Below are 14,403 nucleotides of genomic sequence, written 5' to 3'. Positions count from 1 at the left end.
CCTTTAAAGGACCTGCCGTCAGGGCTTTTCCCTTCAAGGTACAAAAAAGTTAAACAACTTAAAAAAAAAAAGGAAAGAACTTCTGTCCCAGCATGTGCAGCACAAATATTTCATTTAGCAGCTCTAAAGAAGATCTCATTTAATGACTAAGGAGATTTCACTTTCAGGATCTGAATATAAAGGGGGTCAATTGGGGGCACGCCTTTATCACATTTGTGGCTAGCGGCAAACCAGGTGGTCCTTTCCTTAGGGAGAAAAGTACAGGTCCCAGCAGTGAAGCTGTGGATTCAGAAGCTTTAGGCACTCCTAGATAATGAGGAGCTGGCTTAAGAAACATCGAATCTTGAACACACCTTTAACATGTTATGAGGGTTGGTACTTACTCAATGAGGTATATAGAGGCATAATGTGGTCCAAACAGTTCTGAGGTTGTTAGAGAATGATATATACACTATGGGGGAGCAGAAGAGAGGGAAGAAAGGCAAGGACACCCTTTGATGGACCTGAAGGGAAAGTATATAATTGGTATACAGGAGGGAATATGTGGTATCCCCAAAGCAAAAGATGAGGTTTCAGGCAAGTAAAGATGTTTATGGCAAGGTTTAGGAATAGAAGATAACAAGCTCATGAAGCGAGTACAGAGAACAGCTCTAAAGCTAACCATCATCCAGCCAGGAACCCAGGGAACTGGAACCTAACTGGGCAACAGTAGAACCATACACTCACACAATGCAATAACATAATAAGAATGACCTTTCTTTCAAAGATAAACATATGTAATGATTTTGAGAGATGATCGGGTGAGCACACACATTGACCACTGTGCAATGAAGGCACGAGGTTTTCACTGGCCCTCATTACACCTGGGACGGAGTTTTCTTGATCTCAGTGTCTCCTGCTGTGCTGTCTGGCCTCAGTCACGTTGCGCAGCAAGATTTAATGAGGGGTGAATCAGTCTCCATGGAGCCCATCACTCAAGTCGCGATCGTAACAAACCTCCTACTGTTAAAATGAATATATGTGTGTGTGTGTATATATATATATATATATATATATATATACACATACCACACATACACATCCATCCTACTGGCAGTTTGCCAGTAGGTAGTTATAGTTAGAACTATCTTTCCATTTTTTGACTTGCCTATATCTTAGGTGCCTTTTGACAAATCTTCACAAAACATTCCCCAAAAAGTGCCTTGGTGATTCTTGTTATGCATGGAAAGTCCTGGGGCGATCCGTCAAGGGGGGATGGGGTAGTGTAAAACAAACAAGCATTAGAAATGCAATAGGTCTCGGATTTATTTGAGTTAGAGGTAATGGCAATGTAAATGGCAATGTCTTTTATCCATGTGTTATGGAGTGTATGCATGTGGTGTGTAGTAGAAATATGTGGGTTGGATTGGAATTATATCAATGGTGGCATGCAGCGCTTTAGATTAATTTGTTTAAAAGTGAAGTGCACCATACTGCGATTGCTACAATACTTTATTGTGGATGCGTTAACAATTGATGTGTGCACTGATGGCTGTTGGTGTGTGTGCCTGTAGAAATTGTTCACTGATGGCTGGTGGTGTGTGTGCTTGGTGGAAGCGTGCACTGCTGGCTGGAGGTGTGTGTGCCTGGTGGAAGCGTGCACTTACGGCTGGTGGTATGTGTGCCTGGTAAACGTGTGTACAGATGGCGTTCAGATCAGAAGCCACCGAAGTCGTCTGCGGCGTTCCTCAAGGTTCCTCGCCCACCCTCTTCAATGTCTACATGAGCCCCTTTGCGGCCATCGCACGCCAGCACAACCTCAACATCATCTCCTACGCCGACGACACCCAGCTGATCCTCTCCCTCACCAACGACCCCGCCACCGCCAGAGCCAACCTACACGAAGGGATGAAATAAGTAGCCGAGTGGATGAAGAACAGCCGCCTGAAACTGAACTCAGACAAGACGGAAGTACTCATCCTGAGCTCCTCGCCCTCTGCCTGGGATGACTCCTGGTGGCCCCCCGCCCTGGGCAGCGCACCCAAACCAACAGACCACGCACGCAACCTGGGCTTCATCCTGGACTCCTCCCTCTCCATGACCAGACAAGTCAACGCTGTCTCCTCATCGTGCTTCAACATCCTGCGCATGCTACGTAAGATCTTCCGGTGGATCCCCACCGAGACCAGGAAGACAGTCACCCAGGCCCTCGTCACCAGCCGACTGGACTACGGCAACTCCCTCTACACCGGAACCGCTGCCAAACTCCAGAAGAGACTCCAGCGGATCCAGAACGCCTCAGCAAGACTCATCCTCGACATCCCCCGACACAGCCACATCTCCGGACACCTGAGAGACCTGCACTGGCTCCCGGTCAACAAGAGAATCACCTTCCGCCTCCTCACCCACGCACATAAAGCCCTACACAACCAAGGCCCAAGATACCTCAATGACCGCCTCAACTTCTACACTCCCACCCGCCAGCTTCGATCGACCAGCCACGCCCTCGCCGCCGTCCCCCGCATCCGAAGAGCAACCACAGGAGGAAGATCCTTCTCCTACCTGGCCGCCAAGACTTGGAACTCCCTCCCGACCCAACTCCGCCGGACCCAAGACCACCTCGCCTTCAGGAGGCAGCTCAAGACCTGGCTGTTCAAGCAGTAGCGGACCACCCTTCCCCAAGCGCCTTGAGACCCTACGGGTGAGTAGTGTGCGATATAAATGCATTGATTGATTGATTGGTGGTGTGTGTGCCTGGTGAAAGCATGCACTGATGGCTGGTGGTGAGTGCGCCTGGTAAAAGCGTGCACTGACGCCTGGTGGTGAGTGCGCCTGGTAAAAGCGTGCACTGACGCCTGGTGTTTGTGTGCCTGGTGAAAGTGTGCACTGATGGCTGGTGGTGTGTGTGTGTGTTTGGTGAAAGTGTGCACTAACGTTTGGTGTTGTGTGCCTGGTGGAAGCCTGCAGTGACGCCTGGTGGTGTTTGTGCCCGGTGAAAGCGTGCACTGATGGCTGTTGGTGTTTGTGCCTGGTGAAAGTGTGCACTGACGGCTGGTGGTGTGTGGTTGTGTGTGTGGTGGTGAGTGTGTGGTGGTGAGAGTGATGTGTGGTATGTGTGTGTGGTCTTATGTATGTGTGTGTGGTGGACTTAGTTTGAGTGTTCGTATCCTGCACAATCACACACTGCCCCTACACACTCACACACTGCTCACCCTGCACACTCACACTGTTCACCCTGCACACTCACACACTGTTCACCCTGCACACTCACACACTGTTCACCCTGCACACTCACACACTGCAGTCACTCTGCAGTCACACTCAGTCTGCACTCGCAGTCACTCTGCACTCGCAGTCACTCTGCACTCACTCTGCATCTGCACTCACTCACTCTGCACTCACTCACTCTGCACTCACTCACTCTGCACTCACTCTGCACTCACTCTGCACTCTCACTCTGCACTCTCACTGTGCTCTCACTCACACTCTGCACTCACTCACACGCTGCACTCACTCTGCAATCACTCTGCACTTGCACTCACTCTGCACTCCCTCTGCAATCACTCACTTTGCACTGACTCACTCTGCACTCTGCACTCACTCACACTGCACTCACTCTGCACTTGCACTCACTCTGCACTCACTCCAGCAATCTCTCCCATCTGCCCCGCAGGACTACTAGTGGGCTATGCACTATTGTAGCCAGGGCTCTACAGAGCCATGTCACCCGATGTCTATTCAAAAGGCAACAGATTTAATCTTAAAACAGAACAAATTATAACTCTGCTTCTGGATAATCCGGTGTAAACTTTATGAACTTGTTTTCAGACCGACATGAGAGCTGCACTGTTCACTGTGGGGGCCTACATGGGAACAGGAACATGTTATGGGTGTTGTCAAAAGTCTGCCATTACCCTACAATGCCTTGTGAAAGGTAGTAAGCGTTATATAAGTACAAATTTACTAATACAAATTACAAATAGATGGAAACCATGGGGACATTATAGTAATTTAATTGGAGGCTGCATAACCTGCTTTCTTATTCCGTCTGCCACACTCTACTAAATGGTTTGCTACAGACTGGGCAAATTACCTTACTTACCTCCATGTGCCTCTATTTCTTTCTGCCCCCGACCCCCTCCAAATTGGGAGTGTTTAAAAAGCACAAATGGAGGGGAGCTCGCACAGCTAGGGTAATCCAAGTGATGGAGATGTAAAGCGTTGTGGTGTGCTGCTGGGGAAACACTGTCTGGCCAGGCAGTGTGGAGAGTATGAACTGGGAAGTAGCTCTCCCGCCTAGGGAGAGGACGCCCCTGCGCACAACTTAAGAGGGACCAAGGGGTCTGATTCAATAAACAAATATTCAGTGGATGGTGTTCACCGCGGAAATGTTCAGCTTTCCGGATTTATTTGAGTTTCTTTGTGGTGCATTCTTGTTTATAATGCATATCAGCAATTGTAATCCAAAACAGCGTACATGATTCAAGGTGTGTTCATTATCACACAACCCAATGCATTTCGGGCGAAGCCCATCGTCGGGGGATTACTCTACAACAAAAAACAAAGGTTCTGGCTATAATCGCAGTACTAAACAGTAACAAAGTGCAATATAAAAACAGTATGCATGCGGCGGTGGTTAAAAAATGCAAAGTGAAAGCACTATGGCGTAAAAAAGTACGTGACAAAGAAGGTTTAAAGTGCCCAAGAGCTCCTGTAGGAAGAAACGAAGTGCGTGGTTCCCATCAAGAAAAGGTAAGAAAGAGTCTATACACATTGTGAAAAGCCACAACCAGGAAACATGCGTATTACAAAGCGGTAAAGCGAGATACACCGTGTCTACCCGAATCTAAAGACCGTTACCGCGATAGTGAGAACAATAGAACAAGTCCCAAGCCAGGGTACTTACGGGTGTGATAACTACGTGAGGACTCCGCGGAGTTCCGTGGAGGTTAACTAACCAGGACAGGAGGGTAAGATCTGAAATACTGGAAGCTAAACAAAGAAGAAGGACTGAAAAGAGAAGAGAGACTAAGCGGCCCGAGGGGTCAATGTGAGAAGAATATGAGCGCCATATTGTGAAGTGCAAAGTCAGGGAACAGAGGTAAATGAGTAAAGTGACAACATAGTGTGGGTACTGCTATGCAAAAAGAAAAAACATGCGAATCAGATTATAAATAACACAAGAATTCAATGCGATCATTAAGCCCCAAGGGGGCCATCGTGGATAAATAACGGATCCAAAAGTTCTCCCTTTTGAGTAGAAAGTTCTTGTTGTTCAAGGTAATAGGTACTTGTTACAGTATCTGATATTTTAGTTGGGCCACTGAGTGTCTATTTTCCAAGAAATGGGTAGCCACCGTGGATTTTAGATTTCCAGTGCGAATTTTACTCTTATGTTCTAAGATCCTGGTGCGGATCTTTCTTTCCGTGTGCCCGACATAACATTTACCACATGGGCATTTCAAGACATATATAACGTTCTTACTGTTACATGTGGCATTCACTCTCAATTTTATGGAATTGCCTTTCATGGGATGGTTGATCGAGTTCCCCAGGATACAATTGTTGCAATTGCTGCAATTATGGCAGGGTTTGAGGCCGGTATAGGTAACATTGGTCTTGGGTCCACTGGTGTGACTCAAAATTTCTTTGAGGTTCTTACCCCTGGTAAATGCAAAGATAGGGGGCTGTATGAACAAACCTTTGAAGTCAGGTTCCAATGTCAAAATAGGCCAGTGTTTGCGAATGATTTTTTGGAATTGTGTTGATACTTTTGAATACTTGGAAACAACCACCATGCGATCGGAGGGTGTCTTCTGTTTGGGTTGTAACAAAGAGGCTCTGGTGCATTTATCACTCCTCTGGATAGCCATGTCTAGTATGGGGGTGGGGTATCCACGTGCTCGTAGACGTTCCAAGACTGTTTTGATTTGAGTTATACTTTCATCAGGTTTTGAGACTATTCTTTTTACCCGTAGTATCTGGGCATACGGTAGGTTGTTCTTTAGTCCCATACGGTGAAAGCTCTGGTAATGTAGAGTCGAATTTCTATCTGTAGGTTTTCGGAAAATGGTGGTGGACCAATCACCCAGTTCTCTTAGTATTTTAACGTCCAAATAATGGACGCAGGATGTACTGTAATCCCATGTAAATTGTATCCGTTGTGTGATTTGATTCCAAGTGTTGAGGAAGGTGACGAGAGTTTCAGAAGTGCCTGCCCATAGGAGAAAAATGTCGTCAATGTAGCGGAGATATAACCGGCCATGTTCTCGCCAGTTTTCTTTGCATGGAATGTGAGTTTCTTCAAATATTCGCATGAAAATATTGGCGTAGCAAGGAGCCGCCGAATTTCCCATGGCCGTACCGTTGAGCTGTAAAAACCATTTATCAAAGATGGTGAAGTAGCTATGGTACAATGTAAATATGGTAAGTTCCATCAGGAATATTTTGAGGTCACACCCTTCCAACAGTCCCCGTCAGCAACCAATCTGAGGGTACCATCCACCTTCGTACCATCTACTTATGCCATGACTCAGCGCATCCTAGCATACGAAAGCCTTGTGCTACGTGATGTGAAGAAAATCTTGGATGAGACACCAGCAGAGCCGAAAAACTTGCGCTAAAATCTTTAAGAAACAACACGGAAGTAGTTGTTAAACCCGCGGACAAGGGCGGTGCCATCGTCGTCCAGGACTTGGATAACTATACGAGGGAGATCATGAGACAGTTGAATGATGGGATTAGTTACAAACAACTGAATGGTGACCCATCAAAAGACCTAATGGCTGAGATCTTGAGGGTCACACAGGATGGTCTACAACAAGGTTTCCTATCGGAACATGAATTCCAGTATCTGAATCAAAAGAACCCACGCCTCCCTACCATTTATACTCTACCCAAAGTCCACAAGGATCTCCACCAGCCCCCAGGACGCCCCATAGTGTCTGGATGCGGCTCTTTGTTGGAACCCCTATGTAGGTACATAAATTTATTTCTAAAACCCCTGGCTGAGGCAACCACAACATACCTAAGGGACACCACACACATCATCAATTTGATTGACGGATATCCATTTGACTCTCACCAAAACCTTTTGGCAACTTGTGACATTGTGTCACTTTATACCAGCATACCCCAAGAGGAGGCCCTTGTGGCAATGACAATTGCGCTTGACAAACGGGAGGCACCCACCCGGGTACCCACATCGTTCATCATCCTTTTACTCAAAATTGCAATGATGAGGAATTTTTTCATCTTCCGGAATTGTTTTTACCTCCAGACTAAGGGGGTAGCGATGGGGGCGGCTTTTGCCCCAGACTTGGCCATAATTTTCATGTCAATGTATGAAGACATGTTCATACTTAATGATGTCAACCCTTTCAGATCCCAAATACACATGTGGATGAGATACATTGATGACATCATCTGTATTTGGTCAGGAACTGAAGATGAAATCACCAACTTTTTCAATTGGCTCAATGGTAGATCTCCTGACATAAAATTCACCATTAATTTTGATAAAAAATCCATTGATTTTCTGGACCTAACAATTTTCGTGGAGAATGAGACCCTCCACACTACCCTTTTAAGGAAGCCCGCGGAGAGAAATTTCCTACTTCTATACTCCAGCCTTCACCCGAGGGGACTCCGCGACAATTTGCCTTTCGGCCAGTTTTTACGGATTCGACGTAACTGCAGCAAGAAAGATGACTACATGGAGCAATCGACAATACTCATGGATAGACTACTTGAACGTGGATACCCGAGGCGATTGGTCAGGAAAGCCCAAAAGCGAGCATGGTTCAACCCAAGAGAAATCTTATTACAGTCTGGAGAAAAACAGAGCAATAATGACGAACATCTCATTTGTGTAACCACTTTTTCTACAAAAAGTAACATGATAAAGAAAACTATCAATAAGTATTGGAACCTGATATCTGAGGATCTAGATAGCAGCTGTCCACCCCTTCACGCTTTCAAGAAAGCGAAGAACATCCGTGATCACGTGGTGTGCTCATTCCTCACGCCCCCCAATGAACCATCCATAACGACCATGTGGAATCTACCTCCTATTGTGGGACATTACCGATGTGGTTCATGCAAAGCCTGCCCAGCGACAATTCAACCCAAAGTCTTTACTCATAAACAAAAACAGGTTCCACTTAAGTCACATACAAACTGTAATTCCACTAATGTGGTATACTGCATAACATGCCCCTGTGATTTGATATATGTGGGACAGACACAACAACGAGCAAAAGTGCGTTTTTTGCAGCACTGCAGCCGGGTAAGGTGTAAGGTTACAGGAGCCCCCTTGGTTGACCATTGTAATGAGAAAAATCACCCCCCGGAAAGCCTGAGGTGGACTGTATTGGGACAGGTTAAGTTAGGCCCAAGGGGTGGCAGTATAGAACCCATTCTCAATGTAAGGGAGATAAAATGGATCCGATTTTTTGACTCCGTACGCATGGGTTTGAATGAGTCCGAGAGCAGTTTCGCTCAAATGGCTATCCTCTGAATTGGTTATGCGTTTAACCACCGTGTGGTAGGTTCACGCAAATCTGGTGACATGATCACCTACTGTACTTTGTGCATGTTTCAATAAGGCTTTGTGTTTTTATCACATGTCATTTGAATTTTTCTGATATGATGGGCGCCTGACCACCATACTTGGCAGGTTCGCGCCTTTATAATGAATTCTGCAGTGTGTAAGGCTTTTTGATGAACTATTTCAAAATGTTTGACCATCATTCTTGGTTTTTCTCACCCTTTTTCTCACCCACTTACAAAACGCCCCCCCTTTTTGACACATCGTGCGCCCGACCACCATGCGTGACAGGTCCGCGCCTCCGGCATAATGTTCTAGCCTGTAAAATTATTGGATGTTGAATAATGGGACATCTCTTTGCCCTTCGTTTACAGATTTTGCGGCCAATAGAAATGTTATGTTCCATAGTGCGCCTTGACCGCTTTAATGTGGCAGGATCGTCTAATCCATGACATCACCCTGGGCCGGCCTTTTGTTCAATAATAAGACAATCCTACATTCCACCGAACCAGCGGGGTTGTGAATCAATCTGGACAGCAATAATTAATTGATTTCTACCACTTAAGCTCTGCTGCTTAACTTAACAATGGGAGTCTGTCTTTCGCTGGGCTAGTGAAAGTATTCGCGGCATCTGTCCCCCGGTTACCATAACAACAAGAGTCTTTCTTCACCGAGGTTTGTTAACCAACTCGGTTTCCCGGGCAACACCTCCTGGTTGCAGGAGACGCAGTGAGACACCGGCTCGCACGCTTCGCGGAGAGCTTAATCCCTTCGGGTGAGTCCTCCTCAGGCGATATCTGGTTTTTTTTTTTTCGGCTGCCAAATGTAGGGCCCTTGTACTGAATCGTTTTTTACTCTTCCCTCATTTTTACATCTCGTCCTTGCAGATATCCAAAGTGATTGTTTTCACTTTAAGGAATATTGAAATTCCCCGCTACTGATAGAGAAGCAGAAACCAGCTTTTCCCTTACTTCCTACTATCCCGCCATGGAGAGGTAGGCAAAACATAATAACCCTGCAATATACATGGTCAAAACGATATCTTTAGCATCTGAGTAATTGGCGCCTATTTTATTTTATTATGTTCGTAGATACGGATAGCGACAACCACTACTATAAAGGCCCCAGCCCTGTCACGGACCACGTTTTCTCGGGCCGCCTTTTGTCTCCCTATCAGGTAACTCCGACTATGCCTTATGTGTCCATATGAGGCTCATCCTCAGTATAACCTCCGACCCTTTACTTTAATCTAAACCCTTTTAATTCCATAGTCTTTAATCTTTCATACAACGGACCTTTCCGTTTTTTTACCACTCTGGGACTCTAATAGACCAGTTTAAGTAATGAGTTTCTTTTTCCTTCTATTATGTTTAGCAATCAGCCCCACTTTACCCTCCACCTTCCCCCCACGTCCTGACGAAGACCCGCGCAGTAAGGATCTAACGTCCTACATTTTCTGGGTCGAAACGTAGACATTCATCTACAACCATGAACTCCTAACATTAGCGTGATAGATTCAGCAACTTAGGAGTCTCATCTACGTCAAATTGTTATTTTTTGATACATGCATTTTCATTTGACCTCGCATATGTGGATCAATGGCATTTATGATTTGATTTGTGGATTTATGCATATGAGGAATTTGATTAGTGATGTATAACTATCAGAAATGTGTTTTTTTTCCCCTGCACTCCCTCCTTTCCCCATGTGGGCGCATTGAATTTTGTATATATTATTATTGATTCTTCAATCATTGAATGGTAATGGTGCGGTGAAAATAAAAACACTGTGCACCCTCATCGGTTTTGGATCAATTTAACTTAATTGTGTGACTATGAATGAGTAAATGTATCCTTGGTCTGGGACCCCTTTATACTTATACCGACTATTCACCCAGGTCCCACTGACTACATGGGTATAACCCAATTATCTACAACATTGTAAAAACACAGGCATGCAAGGCCCAAATGCCATGCAGCTGCCATAAATAACGAGCAAAAATCACGAGCTTTTCTGGACTTCGTAGGTTAGATTTTCAAAGTCCTCATAAAAGGACTCATAACCCACGCCCACTTCGTGGGACGTAGGCCGAGCCCTAAAAAGTGTATTTCCCATGTTAATTCCCATAGACTCTAGATATGCCTGCAGCCGGAACCTCTGCACTGAATGGCACCAAATTTAGCAGAAAGCTAGCTTTTGGTCCACAGATTGTTCTTTTTGTTATTTGGTTTGAATACGTGCAGTAGTTTGCTAGTTTCTTGTTTGTATATCTACGATCGCAAAGTCTTCGCAAACAGTGACAAGCTTGTGCAGGCATCTGCAGAGCTCCGATTGGCTGCCAACACTTCAACCAGGACGATTTGGCAGCCATCTTGGGACTACGCTTGCGCCCAGTCCCACAAAAAAAGTGAAAAAAAGAAAAGGGGGCAGGATAGGAATACCCTGACCCCCAATCCTTTGTCTTGGGGTCCCAGAGTGCACCTGCCAGGTCCCCCCAAAAATTTGTAGAACATTTTTGTTGCAACAAATTTGCTGCAAAAATGAAAATCAAAAAAGGTCCTGGGGGTATCTACTGACATTTTTTTTTAAAAAGGAAGGGGGAACACAAGGCCCCCCGACCTATTGCATTTTTATGCTCTGGTGACCACCACCTTAGTTTTTTAGGTCGAGGGACCTATAAGCTGCAAAGCAGCTTCCGGCCCGGAGATCTTATGTTGTATAGTAGGGCAGTTTAGATCCGCCTCTCAGCTCCATTCGCTTCCATTGGCTGGCTTCCTTAAGAGAGGCCAGCCATTGGAAGAGAAGTGAGTCACTCCAAACAAGCGCCGTCTTTTTCGGATTCGGGGGCGTAAGTTTTGCTGTTCTTTAGCTCGTGACGTCGTCCGTCACTCAGGACAGCAAAACACACCCCCCCCCCCCCCCCCCCGAATTCGAAAATTTTGTAAGCTTTGTGGCCGCCATTGTTGCCCAGCCCTGCCGAGTACGGTGATGCAGCGCACATGCTCCGGCACAAACGGCGGATGGGGCTCTTTTCCGCCCACACGCGATGCAAGGAGAAGCAAATTGCTCCTGCCGCTTCCTTGCACACGCTGTGCTGATTCAGAGACTATCGGCTCCTGCCGAAAACTAGAGCCTTCCTCTGCTCTGGCGCGGACACGGGCAGTCAGGTAAGTTTTCTTGTTTTTTTAAATGTATTTTTTACCCCCCCTGTGCGAGTAGCCCCCCGTGCAAGTACCCCAGCACCCCTCCCCCCCCCCACCCCCGCGAGACCCCCCCACACCCGGGAGTACTGTGAAGCGCGACTGGAGGATAAATCTCTTCATATTTTGAAGCAAGAAGAATAGCAGCGGTTCCCACAAGCTGCAGCTTTCCTCTAAGGACGGACATGCAGGACAAAAAGCGGTCCAAGAAATTGACAGCCAGGTACAGTGTCTCTGCTCAAAGTTTATACTCTTCGCCAACTTCAGCAAGCCAGTCAATCAAGATGGAGCGCATCCCTGCTGTGATATCTGGCTGCTTTCGCATGTAGAAGGCTTTCGGCCGATGCCTCATCTCTGCTTCACGAAGGTATTGATGAATATCTTCGAAGTACTCTTCAGAAACCAATAAATCAGTACCTGATTCAGACTGATCTTCTGTTAATTCGTCAGAATCATCTACCACTTGGGACTGGAAAGACGTGTCTACCATCATAGGAGACCCTGTACTGAGATCAAGAACCAGATTAAAGTCGTTTTTCACAGCATTCAGATCCAGAGGTGGTTTAGTGGGCTCCACATTTTCAACCTGGAAGCGACATTGGTCCTTTGCATCTCTTGGCTCATCCACAAAGATGGAGAAACCCTGTTTGGTGGGCACACATTTAGGAATGTTCTTCCCAGGGAGAGGGACTGCATTCTCAGCCCCTGGTAAAAAGGCAACTGTAGGAGCACCCTGGAAAAATGAGCATCTGTGCTGGTCGTTCTCAGTCAGCACCCCCAGCACGGCTCTGTGGTGAATACGATGGGGAAGCAGGGCCGGCTGAGGTACGTTCTCCTTCTTCATTATGGCAACGAACAGCTGGGAGTTGTCCTGGCCATAGGAGGTAGTCCTGAAGAACCCACTGGAGGAAGTAACACGACGCATTGTTGGGGTATAAGATTAGCTGGTGCGGTGCTGCAGTTCCGTACGGCTGTTGCGCGGGCAGACAGGCAGTGATGGTCCGGTCAGCATCCAGGGTCGATAAAACAAGGAGCACTGGTCACAGCTGAGCGCCGACGCCGCGAACTAGCTATGCAAAAATGCACATTCCTGACCCTGTTGTAGTACAGGGTTCGCGGGGACTAATGTACGGGCTACGCAGTGGGGGATGAAAACCTGGGATTTTACGTTCCTGCTACCAGCCTGCGACTTATTTGTCCGACACATGTGTGTTTCTGTGTGTGCTTGTGTATGCATCTTTGGGTCTGCAACGCCACGTGGCTGCTTGTCCAGCTGGGTTTGTGTATGTTTGTGTCACTGTTACCTGCTTCTGTGTATGTTGTGCAACAGTGATTTTGTATGCGTGTGTGTTTTTGATTACATTTGCGTCTACCTTTGTGTGTATACCTGTAATTCTGTTTTGTATTGATCTTGGCGAACATTTTATTTTGGCTTACCTTGCTGGTTTGTCTGTGCTTGCATAGAAGAACATTCATATGTGACTGTGTGTTCCTGTGTGTAAGTATGTTAATATTTGTGTCTATGTGTTTGTGTGGTAGTGTGTGTGGCTATACCCATATATGCCTATATATATTCTATTCTATTCTAGGTTTGGTGAAGCGCAACAGCTACCCCAGCAATGGGGCGTCCCGGCGCTGAGAGACAAACACACACCTTACTAGACGGGGGAGGGAGAGGAATAGAGAAATGTACTAGGGGGCAGGGAAGAGGAGGGTCTTGATTGTCTTACGAAAGACAGAGAGAGACAATCTATATATATATATATATATATATATATTTTTATATATATATATATATATATATATATATTTTTTTATATATATATATATTTCAGTCTATGTTTCACTATGTGTGTTGTGGGTGTGTACTTTCTGCCTGCGTGTTGATTATTAATAATGTTCAAATGAGCACTTCTACAAGTGTCTGTGCGTGTCTGGGTGGTATAGTGGGGCACATGTTGTGTGTGTCTATGCATATATGTGTACTTGTGAGTTTTGGTTTCTGTCAATTTACATGTGTGCTTCTGTGTGCCCAAATGTGTACATGTGCTTGTGTGCGCATGTTTGAGCCTGTTTGTATCTGTGCATCTGCGTGCTTATGCCTTATTCTGTGGTACTACTGTGGGTAAGTACTTCTGAACTGCATGTTTGCATGCTCTTATATGTTAGTTTGGGTGTCGATTTGTGCGTGTTTATGTGCATCGGTTCAGGCTGTGAAGCTGTTAGTCCGTACACCTAGAAGTGTGTTTGTGAGGCTGTCGTTTTCTTTGTTCATAAGTCTGTATGTCCATGCTCGTCAGTCTGTGTGTAACTATCGGCCCATCAGACAGTGTTTCTAAGTGCTTGTGTGTCTATGGGTCTGTGTTAGAAGACTTTGCACGTTTCTCTGTGGGTGAAGAGGGTCTTTTGCTAATGGGCTTGAGTGCACTTGTGCGCTTATACGTTTGTTAATTTAATGTGTCTCTTGTGGGCACTCTCTGCGTTTGTATAACAGTGATAGTCAATCTCTGCATGTTTTTCTGTCTACCCGCCAGTTGGTGAGTGTGTGTGACTGTGTGTAACTATGTACTTCTGTTTGTGCATCTGTCTCTGTGTTTTCCAGTCCATGTGTTAATCCGTTCATTGGTGTGTTCCTGTGGTAGTTTGCTTGCCTGATATGTATACTTGTATTTATCA

At 46.0% G+C, this 14,403-nt stretch overlaps 1 pseudogene; it reads right to left on the bottom strand.

Moving 5' to 3' along the window:
- Positions 1–7,801: 7,801 nt before the first annotated feature.
- On the bottom strand, positions 7,802–12,652 carry LOC147691950 (cyclin-A1 pseudogene; annotated as a pseudogene).
- Between the last annotated feature and the right edge of the window lie 1,751 nt (positions 12,653–14,403).

The sequence above is a fragment of the Lissotriton vulgaris genome, chromosome 9 (genome assembly GCF_964263255.1).
Source record: "Lissotriton vulgaris chromosome 9, aLisVul1.2, whole genome shotgun sequence".
In the NCBI taxonomy this organism is placed as follows: domain Eukaryota; kingdom Metazoa; phylum Chordata; class Amphibia; order Caudata; family Salamandridae; genus Lissotriton; species Lissotriton vulgaris.
This window is presented reverse-complemented; position numbering and strand designations above follow the sequence as displayed.